Source organism: Harpia harpyja, chromosome 18, assembly GCF_026419915.1.
Source record: "Harpia harpyja isolate bHarHar1 chromosome 18, bHarHar1 primary haplotype, whole genome shotgun sequence".
In the NCBI taxonomy this organism is placed as follows: domain Eukaryota; kingdom Metazoa; phylum Chordata; class Aves; order Accipitriformes; family Accipitridae; genus Harpia; species Harpia harpyja.
This window is the reverse complement of record NC_068957.1, coordinates 23711922-23728415: the sequence shown is the minus strand read 5'-3', so window position 1 is coordinate 23728415 and position 16494 is coordinate 23711922.

Genomic DNA, 16494 nt, shown 5'->3' with positions numbered 1-16494 from the left:
AACCCTGTCATTTTATTTTATCTACATACAGAGGAATTTGTTTAAATGCAAATGACTTGTTTCATGAAAGAAGACAGTCATTTCAAAGCTTTGCAGGCGCTTTTGTATTAATCACCATTTGTTTAAACAATTTCTTTAAGTGAAGTCCTACTTGTGGTAAGACTACATTATTGTTTCCAACCTGGTTTGCTTCCTCCATACATATAATCTTGTTTAATCTCAGTCCAGATAAAATGGAATGATATAACATTAAAGGGAAGATTTTTTAAGAGGAGGGGAAGGTTATATACTTTTCCCAATCACTGCATCTATCTACTGGCAATATAGATTGTACTGTTGGGTTCCTAATAGATGCTTCTTCTTGAACAACCATATCTAAAAAATGCCCTTTTATCTCCTTTGAGTTAAGACAGGATGCCAAATCTTTTTTAGATACAGGCCTAGCCGCTGTCACGCATGCTTGTTATCATAAGGCAATGCTGCTGTGGTGATGCACTTGAAAGCAGCATTTGGTGCAGAAATAGAGTTGTCTCCTTTTTAAAGCAAGATAAGAATACAGGACAAATGCGTTGGATCGTATCAAAAGCCTTTTTAGCCTAATATCCTGTCCCTGACAATGGCTGACGATAGATGTTTTGCGTTAAAGAACAGGAGTAACTCACATACAGAGTGATCCGCTCATTTGTAATTCAAGCAATTGGTATTTTAGAGGATAGAAATACTGTGTTTGTCATGTTTTAATGCATCAAAGATGACCCGTGGGAATCTGAGTGTCCTGACAGTATCAATGTATCACTGACTGGGGAATTTCCAGCTATGAAACTTTAACTAATGTTAATCATCAGTGTTCATCAGTATCAATAACTAATTTTGATCTCTGTATTTTCCAATGAAAAATCTGTATTTCATTATGTATTTCATACATTTCGTCATAAAATAATACTATATTTTACACTCACATGGACGTTTTGATTCATTTTGTCCCCAAAGTCTTCTGTCTTAGGAATCCTGTTGCTTCATCCAGTACAATTCTTCATCACTCATTCTCATTCCACCTTATTTTTTTCCATACAGTAAATAGAATTAAAGATCAGAAAAGCACTGGTAAACTTTAAAACAAGTCCCTGTTTAAGACTTTCTGTTTCAATAATCTCATTAATATGTCCTTTTTATTATCAGATATATTTTAGGAGACTATTTTCTATTATTTGAAATGACTATAAGTAAAAGCAAGCAGCATTACATTAGTGGATATGTCAGTGTCAGCAACAGTATGAGTTGTGCTCTTTTACTCTGCAGTGAATAAACCAGGGCAACTCTGCATTGCATTAAAGGGAGTCTTACTTACAATGTACTTTGTTCTGAAAACTGACTTTTCTGAAATAAATCCAAACCTGCAAAAAACGCACTAGCACATACAGATGGTTGTATGTGGAGAATGATGTGTAAACTGCTTCCTTTCTAGTGGCATACACAGTGACATTTATGGTCAGGCCACTCTTAAATGCAACTGAGACCTGTAGTTTGGAGCATTTTGCCCTCCCAGCATATGTTCAAATGCAACAATTATGAGTGAGAGTAAGGTCTGTGCCACCAACACTTACGATCTCCTGCTGGTTAGTCAGCTTGTCACTTGGTTTCCTCTAAAAATACCAATAGAAAACTCAAACAAATGGGTATTTGTAATTAAACACTAAACAGCTTGGGTTATTTGAGTACATATATGGTTAGATGGATAGCACTGGTTTATGAGAGTGTCTTACTCTCATAAAGTAACCCAGTAACCTGGAATTACTCAAAAATCTTTTAAATTAACACTTTGAACCAGAAAAGGTGCGGTGGCATCTGGGAAGACCAGACGGACTTACATACTGTCATCTTGTCTTTCTGACATCTTTCTTCTCCCAACCCTGTAGGCCAGGAGCCCCTGCCAGCCCCCCTGGGGCACCTCGGTCCTGGCTGTGAGACCCTGCCCCGTGGGGAGCACCCGTGACTCCTGGCCCCCAGGGAGCAGCCGCCTCCACTGTGCCCTAACACATCATATTAAGAGTAAACCAAGCTTTTTGATATAATATGGGGAAAAAAAATAGTAGCTGTTAGCAGTCTATTTCAATAAAGATCCAAAAGCAAAAGCAGCAGCAACCTGTCATGCTACATAGCTGATGGATTTGCTTAGCGGACCTAAATCACTGTGTTTATTTTGGATTCACAGCTAATGAAAGGGTGCAGCATGCTGCAAGCCATGGAGCTTAAGCTCCATTAACTAATCAATTTCTAACTCTGGGAATGAAAAAAATGGAGAGTGAAGCAGTGGTCAACACAATATCATACTTCTACAGTTTCAGAGGAAGCAGTACTTCAAAGCACAGGTTTTTAACAGCAACATGAAAACCGGACTACAAAGGAGATGCCAAATATCACTTTGTTTGCTAAGGGAAAACAGGGCAATGAAACAGGGCGATGAATATCTTGAAGAACTAACGTGCTTTGGAAGTGTAAAGCATGGAAATAAATAAATTAATAATCGTTGTCATCAATCAGATGTTGTAGGTACAGCCCAGCGAACGGCATGTCTCTGATGCTTTGCAGTAGGAGAGATATCCTTTGTATGTCTTAAAGAAGGGGAAAGAAAGGTGGCTTTGTGCCATACCGCAAACATATTTTTCCCTGAGCTACTTGATACATCTACAGACGCGGTTCGATATTGTGCAGGTATGTTACTGTAGTTTGCAAAAGCAGTAGCGTAGCACCGTTCCCAGGTTAATTAGCTATGCCCTTCAGCAAGGATTAGAAAAGATTTGAAAGCATCTAAAGCCAGGGAGGATTCAAGAAAAGCAAATAGCCCAACTTCTGTGGCAGACTCTATTGCCAGGGATTCGACTTAATCGGGATCTGTGTCAACTGCATTGATAGGCCTTCGTGTAAGTCATTTTATTTTAGGTAAACATTTGCAAATGAACTTTTTGTATTTGTAGCGTCATTTGGGAAAGGGGAAAAAAGGAATACCTCACCAGCAATATTGTTATCTGAACTCTACAGAAACATTTAGACCTTTCAAACTAAATGTCAAGTTGTTCCTACTGAGTCAAATTCTTGCAAATTTAAGCTAATTAGCATAACCACTTTCCAAGTCAAACCAGGCGCTTATGCTTTGCTTAAGTGGTATTAATACGTGAATACATTCTGATTGACACAGCCCATAATTTTTATGCCTGTAGGAAGAACAGGGGAAGTTATGAGCCCAAAGGATTTTTTACTCCAGGCAACAAAATTCTTCATGGACAGAAATGTAACTTTATTATGATAACTTTTAATTCAGAATTATATTATTTTCCTAAGCCAACTAGGAAACATGATCCAGCTGAAATGACTGTAAAAGAAGGGACGCAGCTGACTAGGAAGGAATACTTAAATAGTGGTTATTGGTTTTTAACCACAAGACTGGCACAACAGGCCCATAAAAGGTGAAGACCTGAGTTCTAGAAAATGGAAATTTAGTTCTGTATTGTTTTCTAATGTCAATCCTCGCCCTGTCACATCTGTATGCTGCAGAGGTGGCCCCCTTAAATGTTGAGCCTTATGCTCTGGTTAAAAAACGCTTTTTCTCAGTTACCAAAGTGGGAAACTCTCAGACTTACTAAACTCAGGTGCTGGGTAAGCTGGTGTGAGGCCATGAAAGCTTGCCCTGATTTTGCATCACTTTCTAGGTGCTACACTGGCAAAGCAGTGCATGGAAATTGAGACTAAAATCAGGTCATATTTTAGAGCTATTAACTTGATACAGCCAAAATTGTACAAAGGGGAATGCTTATTTTCAGCATTATTTGCCAGGGGAACATTTTACTGTCAAAGACATACATTTGTGGGAAGTATAGGAATTTGAAAATGCTGTCTCAACAAACAGGGTCACAACCTATGCAAGCAGTGACCTATCCAAATATAATCAACAATACAAATCTGGATTTGGTATAAAAAGGCAAAATTCTTCTCTCAGTTAACAATATGACAGGATCATTGCCAGTTGCCAAAAGACCCCTTCAGTTTAGGGAAGATAGCACAACACTGTTCTTATAAGCCACGCTACTTGTGCATACAAGTACTTAACAATATCATTTCGCACTTACAAAATGTATTCATGTTGAAATATATGTGTTGAAAAGTTTCAAATTATTCTTAAATGAAGGAGTTGAACCAAATGGCTTCCTCATTTAAATAACAGGTGAATGTAGCTTGCTTGCGCTGGCATAGTAAGAGTGGAGATGAGCAAGTCTTTGGAAAATAAGCTTGGTTTGATATTTTTAGGAAATGTCATTTAACCGGGACACAGGGCTCTATTCTTGAAATCTTTTCTATGACAAATCGTGGCAAAACACTAGATTAAAGTCAGATCGTGTGCCTGGAAAACCAGGCACCAGCTGGGTGGCCAGCCAGTGGCCTTTTCAGATTCTTCAAGGCAGACACTACATCCTACAGCACTGTACCAGCTGGGTAAATGTCCAAAGCTAAAATATTCAAATATCTTTGCCTAGCTGTCCTTGTTGAAAATGTCCTCAGTAGCCACTCACACTTGTTGTATTGGTTTTGTGTGGCAAGGTTTTGGTAGCGGGTGGGGTTACAGGGGTGGCTTCTGTAAGAAGCTGCTGGAAGCTTCCCCTGTGTTCGACAGAGCCCATACCAGCCGGCTCCGAGACAGACCCGCCGCCGGCCAAGGCCGAGCCAATCAGCGATAGTGGTAACGCCTCTGTGATAACATTTTTAAGAAGGAAAAAAAGTTGGGACGGCGGTATTCGGCAGCCGGAGAGAGGAGTGAGAACATGTAAGAGAAACAACCCTGTGGACACCAAGGTCAGTGAAGAAGGAGGGGGAGGAGGTGCTCCAGGCGCCGGAGCAGAGATTCCCCTGCAGCCCGTGGGGAAGACCATGGTGAGGCAGGCTGTCCCCCTGCAGTCCATGGAGGTCCACGGTGGAGCAGATCTCCACCTGCAGCCCGTGGAGGACCCCACGCCGGAGCAGGTGGGTTCCCGAAGGAGGCTGTGACCCCGTGGGAACCCCGCGCTGGAGCAGGCTCCTGGCAGGACCTGCGGACCCGTGGAGAGAGGAGCCCACGGAGCAGGTTTTCTGGCAGGACTTGTGACCCCGTGGGGGGCTCACGCTGGAGCAGTCTGTGCCTGAAGGACTGCACACCGTGGAAAGGACCCATGCTGGAGCAGTTCGTGAAGAACTGCAGCCCGTGGGAAGGACCCACGTTGGAGAAGTTCGTGGAGAACTGTCTCCCGTGGGTGGGACCCCACGCTGGAGCAGGGGAAGAGTGTGATGAGTCCTCCCCCTGAGGAGGATGAAGCGGCAGAAAATAACGTGTGATGAACTGACCGTAAACCCCATCCCCGTCCCCCTATGCCGCTGGGGGGGTGGTAGAGAATCCGGGAGTGAAGTTGTGCCCGGGAAGAAGGGAGGGGTGGAGGGAAGGTGTTCTGAGAGTTGGTTTTATTTCTCATTACCCTACTCCGGTTGATTTGTAATAAATCAAGTTAATTTTTCCCCAAACTGAGTCTGTTTTGCCCGTGACGGTAATTGGTGAGTGATCTCTCCTATCCTTATCTCGACCCACAAGCTCTTTGTTATATTTTCTCTCCCCTGTCCAGTTGAGAAGGAGGGGGAGTGATAGAACAGCTCTGGTGGGCACCTGGCATCCAGCCAGGGTTAACCCATCACACTTGTATCCATGGCTTACAACAAAGGTTTAAAAAATTCAGATAGAAAACCATGCTTCCAGCTCCCAAATTATCTATTTAAAATACTTGGACAGCATTTAGATAAGATACATAGACAATATACAGTGCAATCAGAAAAATAATTGCACTGACAAAATTAATTGCCCTATAAAGTTTTCCTTTTCATTAGGCAACTCCAACTACTAGCTCTCAAAGACTTTTTTTTTTTCTTTTTGTGACAAGGTGACTTCAGCTATTGAGATCATGGACAGAGGTATTGCCAAGGAGCCTCTCCAGAAAAACACCTAACTTTTGCATGTATACTAATTTGAAATTAAATTTTTAATTGGAAGAGTTCTTTTGGGACATTTTAATTGTGTTTTATTTGGAGATTTGGACTTGAAACAAAGGATTGATATTATATTTCTAAAAACTGTCCCTGATAACTCTCTCTACAAAATTTATTTAAGCATTTGAATGTGAAAGAAGCCCAAGATAAATATCCTCCAGTTTTAACCTGAATAAAGCAAGATTTGCAAAGAAACTCTGAGCCTATGGAGACAAAACTATAGCAAATGGGAAACTAGGAAGTTGTAAAATCACCAGAGGATCCCTTTTTCTTACGTTTGAAACTGGAAAGATAGGAAAAATGTGAGTCACAATTCCTGAAAAGTTTTGATGCCAGTGGTATTTTAGCAGCAAAATAATTAACTTTTACATTCTAGTATGTATACTAGAATTCTAACCAGGACAATGTCCTACCAGAAAACTGCACCAAAGATGTATTAGCAACCAGTTTACATGGCTATTTGCAATAAATTAGTGTATTTCAAAGTTAATCTTTTTTCTGTCAGTTTTTCACAGCTCACCGTGATACATATTTTTGTTTAAGTGTGAAATCATGTAATTTAGGATTTTAGGGGAAAAAGCTTTCAACAAAGTTTTCAGCCTAAACTACTTTCAATCCTAGCATTTTCTGTGAATAAGTAGAAATATGCAAATGAACTGTGCCATGAAAAACCACTAAAACAACTTTTCCCCTAGGAGATTATAAATATCTGTATATATGGGCAGAACATTCAATTAACATGAAAAATGTTCTGCTAAGTTTCATGATGATGTAGTGTGAGAAAGCAGCGATACAACAAAATTGGTAATCTACAGAAAAGGTGTAGGAACTTTCTTAGAAAGATACATGATTGTAGAAATGTAGACGTAGATATAATGCAGAAATGCGGCAAATGTGGCACTTCAGTAAAATGTGCAGGCAGCTTTAAACATAACTAATGGTGTATGTTTTAGTTTAGAATGCAAAATGAATTTGTAAATAATAGATGGAACCAGTATTAATAGTTTTAAAGATAGATGAATTAAATCAGTATTTTTTCTAACTCTTTCAAATTAATTTAAGACAGCTGCACAGTTACTCCCCTTCACCAAAGAGTTAAGAAAATGTTAAATGGGTAGCTTATGTGATGAAAAGTTATTATGCCGAGATTACCCTTGGAGGAACTATGATGAAGAAGGAGATAATATTGGAATATATGGCTTATATTTTTATTTAAACTTGAGCTTGGTGGGGCAGGTGTGAGTGAGGATGCCTTCAGCCAGCACCTTTACTCCTTTCTGCTGCTGCGGCTGCTTGCGCGCTGCAGCACCATCTCCGAACTCACATCACTCATCCCAAATAAAAGAGGAAATCAGCACCAAGTTTAAAAGCGAGCGAGGAGGTGGAATATGAGCCGAGTCAAGCAGTGGGAGCCCTGGTCTCAGATAAACCTAGGCAGAAGGTTTTGAGCTATATTTACGATGTTTTATTTTAATCTCCCTAATAATAAAAAGTAGACCCAAGAAGGCATGAGGACTGGAAGCTAAATCCAGTCTGAAAACAGAGTGAAATAGTCACTAAAATCATCGAGCTCTTCCAGACAGAAGGCACAGGGCCTTGTCTACAGGGACCATGAAACAAGGGTCAAGTTCTTAGCAGGTTTCTTGTCTGTCTCACCTTTTCACAGCACTGGCTCACAGTGCTAACCACCTACCGAGAGGTTTTGTAGCCAAAAATTACTGGTGCTACTGCACTGAACTTAAAAATAAAAAAGCAACAACTTGAACTGCAGGAGATGTTTCCTTCAGAGAAAACCTTTGTCCTGCAGCTGGTGGACTGAATTCAACTGGGAAACTAACACAAGCTTAAGGAACAAAAATAGTAAAACTCAATGACATAGGGAATTGCTGATGGACGTGTAGCAGGACCTCAAGGGCAAGGCTGAGTCATGGTCATATCTGTGTTAAGAGTCTTGGCTCCTTTTTTTAGGATTGGGTATTTTAATATTTGAAGCCATTAGGGATCATTTCTAATCATTCTCATAGGCAAAACAAGCCCCATTAAGAGAAGAGCTAAAAATGCAGGTTTCTCTCACTCTGAAGAGTCTTTGCAAGAGAAAACAGACTCCTCATGGAGACCTGAAGAGAAAATAGCTGTTATAAGGACTCAGAGGACACAGATCTTAATGAAACACTCGGCTGTTTGGCTGTCATCAGAAATTAGAGAGTATTTAAAGAATTGATATAACTATTGAAGACCCCTGAAACAAGGAAAGATGAAAAGACTATTCCCAGATTTTAATGGCAGGGCTGTGGATGGTCTTTGTTGGCTGAAGAACATACTGTCAAGACTGTCCTCTCAGAGGGAACAAAAGGACTACGTCTGGCTGCAGAGCTGTCGAGACAGCCGGCAGAAGGGAGGAAACGCCGCGGGTCGAGAGGAGGAAGGCGAGGAGGAGCTGCAGATGGCAGGGCGTCTCTGACAGCTATTGCTATAAACAAGGCTTCTGGACAGCAGGTCTTTATTTTGGAGCTGAGCTCATGCAATTTGTGACTACAGGAGAGTGAGAGAGAAATGAAAGCTGACCCTGAAACACAGCTACAGAGCTTTCCAGTTCTTGGTAATTAGTTTATACCTACCTCTGCTTGATCAGAGCATGTATTGTCACCATGTATAATGGTTTCAGGTTGTCCAAGTGCATTTTTAAGAGAAAAGGAAAACATGATGTTGTTTGCTTCCCAAGCTCTTTAAAAATAAATCTACCATTGCATGTAAGAGAGAGCAGAACTGTGTGGAATGGAAAGAGCAAAGGAAGAGTCCTGACAAGTGAATTACGGGAGGAAAACTGGTTGCTAATGCAAAGGCTCCTGGTTAAGAGCAAACAGCATGCTGCTGGGATGTAGTGGAAAACATGACAGGACATATCACCGTCATCTTCTTGGTCTCTTTAAAAATGTCAAAGCAAGTTAATTTGGGGAGACAGGTGAAGGGAAGAGACCTTTTTATTCTGCATCCTTGTTTTGTATTAGTGTTTTACTTGTGTCAGTGTATTACTACAGAGAGGATGAAAAACTTCCAGCTCTGCATTTAAACCTGATGTTTCATCCACCAGTCCTTCACAGACTTATCAAGGGCAGTATAGGAAGCTTCATGTATTAAATTCTCTGAAGTAAACATGGTGAAGGCTGCAGTGAATGTTTTGATGTTAGGTTAGTCTGGCAGGTATTAGCAGCCTACATGAATTTTCTTTTTCTAGCTTTCAGATTATTATATCTCTTTTTCTGTTCACAATATTAAGGCAACAAAAAATTTGGCTCTAGTCACGCGCTGGGAATATCTCTGTAGTCACTGCACAGCCAGTCCTCCAAGCAAATATTTAGTCTAACTAAACATCGTGAATGAAGAGGCTATTGGAGTATAAAGTAGGAGCATAATCTCTGAGGTTTTAACCAAGGCATTAGAAAGACCTAATAATAGCAGGGCTTTGCAGAGATGCTAAGATAAAGAAAAAGCCATCTTGAGAATGCCTTCAAGAAAAGCTTTGCCTGTCGCCAGTCACTTGGCAACATGAAAGACAAGCTTGGACCAAAAATCACACAGAAAAATGAAGATGGCATAATAATAATTGTTATAATTTTATGAATCTGACATTCTCCTTGCCAGCACATCCTGACTGACCCTATCAGATATCTCTGCAAGGCAAAATGACTCTTTTAATATTTAAGCCCATGTTCAAATATTTCTGTAAGGCAAATTTTACCATGGGATGATGGAGGAGATGATGATGAAGCACAAAAGAATGAAATGTCTTTCCTCAGCAGAATATTTCTCCACATCATTGCCTGGACTGCACTCCAGTGCTCTCCTGTACGCTTGAACTTGGAGCTTGTCTCTCCTCTAGACCAGAGTGAGTGTCCCTCAGTGACAAAGTCAGTCCCATTTGCAATGTTGCTGGACTGTTTTCTTCAAACAATAAATGTTACACAGAATATACAGACCAAGTTCCCTGAACACATTAGGAAAATCAACGGGCAATTTTATTTCAAAGCCTACTTTCCAGCCAGCAAATAATGAATAACAAGGGAATCTGGTATCAATAGTTTGGAAGTTTTATTACTGTTGTCAAGTTTCCCATTATTATTGGTTTTTTCCCAAGTAATATGGTTTACCTAATGTAGTGAGAAGCAGATGGTTTATTGCTTGCTTATAAGTGGTTATATGATTCTTGCAGAGGAAGTATATTGAACACTTTTTTTGTTTTTATCAAACAAATATTTTCCATTTATTTACTAGGAGAAGGGGAAAGGCAAATATAAATTATATTGTATACAAATGAGTATGGATATATTGACAGGAAATGAAACATATCGTAGTAATAAATATTCTAATATTTTGTTTTCTTAAAAGAAAAGAAGCTACAGTTAACAGCTGCTTAAATTTTAAAATTCATAAATGCAAAGATTTCAGGGTCAAAAAAAGGAGTTATGAAAACGTAGTCTGATCTACATAATACCTACATAATCTAGGCCATTGATGCATGTGTAATAATTTTGGCATCACACGGACCATTTCTGTTAAGCTGGAACATATTTTGGAAAGAGATTGTCCAGTTTTGCCTTCAGAAATTCTCGTGTTGACCCTGTCACTGTTGATACTATAAGCCCTATGTTTTGGAAAACTGAATTAAGAGAGTGAATCCATTCTGAGCGCAGAATTGTCTGCCCAATGCAACAGGATCCCCTCTGAAGGTAACAAGTTGCACGTGAGACTCAAGTAGACTTGCTGCAAGATATTTTCCTGTTACTCCTTAATTTCGTTCTACTATCCAGTCAATTCTGAATTTAGCAGAAATCTATAGTTATTCCCAGAGGAATTCTGTGCAGAAAAATGATAACAAAGGATCTTTCTGCACTTTTTCCCTGTTTACCAAACTGATGATGTCAAACTGAAGAGATAAATTATGCAGATGAGGCACCTGTGTTGCCAATCTTCTCTGTTCTCCAGCAGCTCAGAGTTAAGATTTACCCAAATATCTATATCCTCATGAGTTTACTTTTCTGCGGGGAGGAAGCTGTGACTAGTTCTGGTGGTGCAAGTGTCTGTATGAAAGCATCCTTTTCCTTGGCAAGGTAGAAGCGTGTTTGACAGGCACTTCTTCAAGGTACTTTCTTCTTGTATCTGTGCTTTGAAGATTGTCACAGTGATTCACAGATTTGTGTGTGCCCTCTTATTTGGAGCTGTTTGGAAGACTGTAAACGTGTTGGTGATATTAGCAAGCAGACTAAAAACAGACGATCCTGTTTTCCCTTAATATGAAAACATTTCAGTATTCCCTGCTCAGAAAAACACTTGCAGTCCTAGTCAAAGCAACACATAGTTCATCTTCTATGGGGAAAATTTATTCCAGTTTTAACTTCACAGTCTCTTCACTGAAGTCAATGGATTTATATTAGAATCATAGAATCATAAAATCATCTATCTTGGAAAGGACCTTCAAGGTCATCATCAAGTCCAACCGTTAACCTAGCACTGCCAAGTCCACCACTAAACCATGTCCCTAAGCGCCACATCCACACGTCTTTTAAATACCTCCAGGGATGGTGACTCAACATGTTCCAGTGCTTGACAACCCTTTTGGTGAAGATAGTTTTCCTAATATCCAATCTAACCCTCCCCTGGCGCAACTTGAGGCCATTTCCTCTTGTCCTATCAGTTGTAACTTGGGAGAAGAGACCGACCCCCACCTCGCTACAACCTCCTTACAGGTAGTTGTAGAGAGCGATAAGGTCTCCCCTCAGCCTCCTTTTCTCCAGGCTAAACAACCCCAGTTCCCTCAGCCGCTCCTCATAAGACTTGTGCTCCAGACCCTTCACCAGCTTCGTTGCCCTTCTCTGGACATGCTCCAGCACCTCAGCGTCTTTCTTGCAGCGAGGGGCCCAAAACTGAACACGGCATTCAAGGTGCGGCGTCGCCAGTGCCAAGTACAGGAGGACGATCACTGCCCTAATCCTGCTGGCCACACTATTTCTGATACAAGCCAGAATGCTATTGGCCTTCTTGGCCACCTGGGCACACTGCTGGCCCGTATTCAGCCGGCTGTCGACCAACACCCCCAGGTCCTTTTCTGCCAGGCAGCTTTCCAGCCACTCTTCCCCAAGCCTGTACTGTTGCATGGGTGACTAGAGAAGAACTTTAGAGAAGAACTGTATTCTTTATGTTAATTTTTTGGTATGGTTTTAGATACCTTTGACATTAACGCACTCAGGGTACATTTACAACTTTGAATATGGCTGCAGAAAGTGATCATTTTTTCCTAGAGATATGTAATCTAGAGAATCCACTTTATATAAACCACTGTTGATGTCGAGGAATTGTAAAATACCTACAGGGCAGTTTCTGAAAAAAATAGGTGATATTAAGACAAAGGTGATGGCAAGATAGGATGAAATTTGCACTGCCTCTGTCCATACTATACAAGTTTTGTGGCCAAATAGAGGACTTCAATCCCAAGAGATGTCAGAGTAAGAGCTTTTGTGAACACTAAAATACACGAAGAAAAAAGCACTGCACAAAAAGATCTCAGCAATGTCAGGCATATGTTTTAGCAAGTGATTATGAAATAATTTCTCTCTAGTCCTGAAAAACTGAATATTTCTTGCATTTTTGCAGTGTTAGCCCTCATTTCCAAACCATTTGTTAAGGGTGTTTTAATACCAAATTAATGTAAGGTATCATATATTATCACTAACACACATTATTAATAAAACAGTTATATCGCCTAATGGGGCATGAAAAATATAAATTTCTAATGAAGCTCCATGTAAAAGTTGGAATACTAATACAATACCTCTGACTGAATAGCAGAGACTGCAGGGGGTTCCTACAGGAAAAAAAAACCCACAAAAAACGTTGTACCAATAAACATCAGCAGTAGACATTAACCGCTTGCTTCCTATTTTGTAAGGCAAACATTTCTCGCTTGCGAAGTTCAAAATTCTCACCAACTTCACCTTGCTGAGAGCCAACGCAGGCGAAGTCCCACGGGAACGCTTCCACCCACCATTACAGCTGGCTCAACGGAGAAAAAACTTGCAGGCGCAAGGAACTCCTGAGTGCCCACAAAGGGCAAGGCGCTGCCCGCCTTGCACAGCTCGGTGCTCGCTGCCGGCGGGTTCCCGGCTGGCAGAGCCGAGCGCTGAGCGCGGTGCCAGCAGATGGCACTCCAGAATGCGGAACGCCGGCACTCGGGGCTCTGCAGCCTGCCTGGGGGTCCCTCAGGGCCTCCCCTGGCAGCCCCTGGCTGTGGGGTCGGAGTCCGGGTACTTGGAGAAAGGAGAAGAAGGGCTAACGCCTCCACGGGGCAGAAATACCTGCCTCGTGCCTATGGTGGAGAGGATGCAACGTACGCTCGCTTCGTGTATCCGACCGATTTCAAAAGCGGTGGGGCTGACCCGTCGTGTAGCACTTTCGCGTTGAGGCTTGTTGGGACTGGTCTTACCCTTTCTTTACAGCCCTTTTACGGGCTGCGCAAAGCGCAGGAAGCCTCCTCCAGCTCTTCTGAACTTACGCGAGGACAGCCAAAATCCAATCCTTCGGCTTGGAAACTCAGGGTTAAGTAAGGCAAAGGCTTATAATTAAATAGGAATGTCTGTTGATCTCTATCGCGAATGTAAGCTGGAGGTTTTGTTCCTCATAGCACAAGCTTTACCCATGTCATACAAATTCACCAAAGGCAGTTTTCCTGCCCTCCATCCTTGAAACACAAGAGTCTCGAGAATTACAATGCAAAGAAGAGGTTGTATGAAAGCAGCATCAGGCAGAACACAGCTCAGAACAGAGCTGACCAAAACTAATAATTTAGCTACATTCTGGTTTTTGAAAATGTTCTCTTCTGCAAAAAGAAGCTATATAATATGTGAATGTTACATGATAAAAAACTTTAGTGGTAACCAAGAGTTCAACAGTCATTTCATAGAGATTTTGCTTATATTTCAATTAATAATATAAATTATAAATGTCCTAAGTTATAACATTACATACTACTTTTTCAGGGGATTCATGACTTATTTAACCTGAAACTGCATGCTTATGTTTTCCATAATAGCCATCCAATGCAATGTCAACATTTTCTTAAACTAACCTGCTTATAGAGGACTTAGTTCAAAACATACAGGTTATTTCTTCATCACAGAATATGAGAATAATTGTTACCAAATGAAAACTGAAAGAAATATATGATTGCTTTAAGTGTTATACTAACTATGTTACCAGGTTTGAGCATAATTATTAATTGGAAAGTTATAACTGGCCATGAAATACACAAGAACATTTAACTGCCTCCCATGGTGACCATGAAAATACAGAGAATGATGGTTTAATTAGTAATCCCAGAGATACCAGGCAATGCTCAAAAGCTAAAAAACTACCAGCATTATTGCTGTGAAGAAGGAGGGACTCGAAACATTTCAACCAGTCTGTTCAGCCTTAGGCCTTTGCTGTCAAAGATGATAGCAGTGATTATGGCCTGAAATTACTAGATGATTTTATATAGGCCTTTGACAACAATGCTGCATCATATAGTGAAAGGTCTGTTCCCTTTCTCTGTTTCAAGTGCCTTACTTTGCTCCAGTGCCTATGCAGACTTCAGTCAGAAAGTATTTCTCATTTACATGACCTAGATAGAATAACAGTGAGAAAGATGTTCCTTGATCTTTTTTTCTGTTGGTTTGCTACATTCAGCCTGGAAGAAAAACATAATCACGGGAATGCATTGTTTCTTTTATGTCAATATTAGGAAGCAATGCAAGGTAGATTGGGGGGATAGATCTAGGCAGAAGCCTTGCAATAAATGGACAGAAAACCACATGGAATAGCTTTAGGGATTACACAGTTTTGCTTATCTTTTAAAAAAGTTCCCTGTTTAGTGACTTTTCAAACTTGGTTTTACTACAGTGACCTATAGCTGACAATAACTGTTAGCTAGGTGATTTAACTCTAGCACAGCTATGTTTAGAACCATGTCAATAATAAGGACAATAGTTCAGTGCAATGGTGGCTTATTGCATGATTACTCATTTCAGAGTCATTACCTCAGCTGCCATACTGGACAACCTATATTAAAAAGTGCTATGAACTGGCTTGAACTGTGGTTACAGAAATAGTCCGAATGCATCTTGACTCCATTTGGCCTTAGCTATTGCTCAGTTGTATCCATTTCTGTAGTCAGTCACAGGTTCCTTTTCTGATCTACACAAGACTTCCCATGTTTCTGTGATATTCTCATATGACAGCATGCGAGAAATAAATCTTTCTTGAAATAACAAAGCAAGAAGCAGAGGAACTACCCAGGTACAATCTTCCATGGACTGCCATGATGAACATACCCATGAGATAAGTTAAAGGAACATTTGTCTGGGTTTAGAGAGATTCTAATATGTCAAAATATAAAAAAAAAAAAGTCTGCCCACTCAAGCACGGGTAGGAAATGTGAGACAAAAGGACATGGACAGAACATCTGTCAAATTACAGGAACTGGGGAAACAGTCCAATCATGAATGAAGATTATTTCATGTAATTGTGTCCAAATACTAAGTTCATACACAACATAGCTTATCTGAAATTCTTCCATGCTTGTATTGAACTTAAAAGAATTTAAGAGAGGTGATCATTGTGTGAAAAAAATTTTAAGAAAGCAATAGCCCCAAAACAAACAGCTTGTACAATTTCCAATAGCTAACGGAAATATTTATTCTGTGCATCCTAATTCTAGTCCACTATTGCCTAAAAAGAGAAGTATTGTGCATTTGAAATCTTTGTCATTATTATGTCCATTTTAAGCAGCTATTTAGACAGAACTAAAGCTACTGAAAGTGGTCTCCCAAAACTCATAGTGGAAGCTGACATGCTGTTCAGCTGGAAACAGCCTTCTTGAAGGAGAATTGATGTGAATCCTTTTGTAAAGGAGATCTGTGCTCTGAGCACTCAAAATACATCATGGAATACTAATCACACTACTTCCCAAAGCAAAAGAAAAATGAAAGAGGATAGAGTGCATCACTGAACTGAGAATGGTACATCTCTTTGGAGACATTGGGGGGTGGGGGGGGAGGATGCCTCTCTGCATCCCTACCTATATAGACTTAAAGAAGAACCCTGAAACAGTATAGCATAAATATTCCATTTGTATTTTATGTTCCCCTATATGAGAATGAGAGGACAGATCTCAGCCTGGGTAAATTAACACAGCTCTAGTGGAGTGAGGGAGACATGGTACCAATATCATCTTCTTACCCTAATGTGCTGGTGGAACTTGGAGCAGTGCAGGAGCAAAAAGCACAGATGAAACATTACTGAAAAGCAAGGTGGAAGTGCTTTGTTCTGTCTTTTTTTCTGGAATCTGTGTTTCTTCCCCTAAGATAAAATAGTGGGGCTGCATATCTCAGACAATGGATCAAA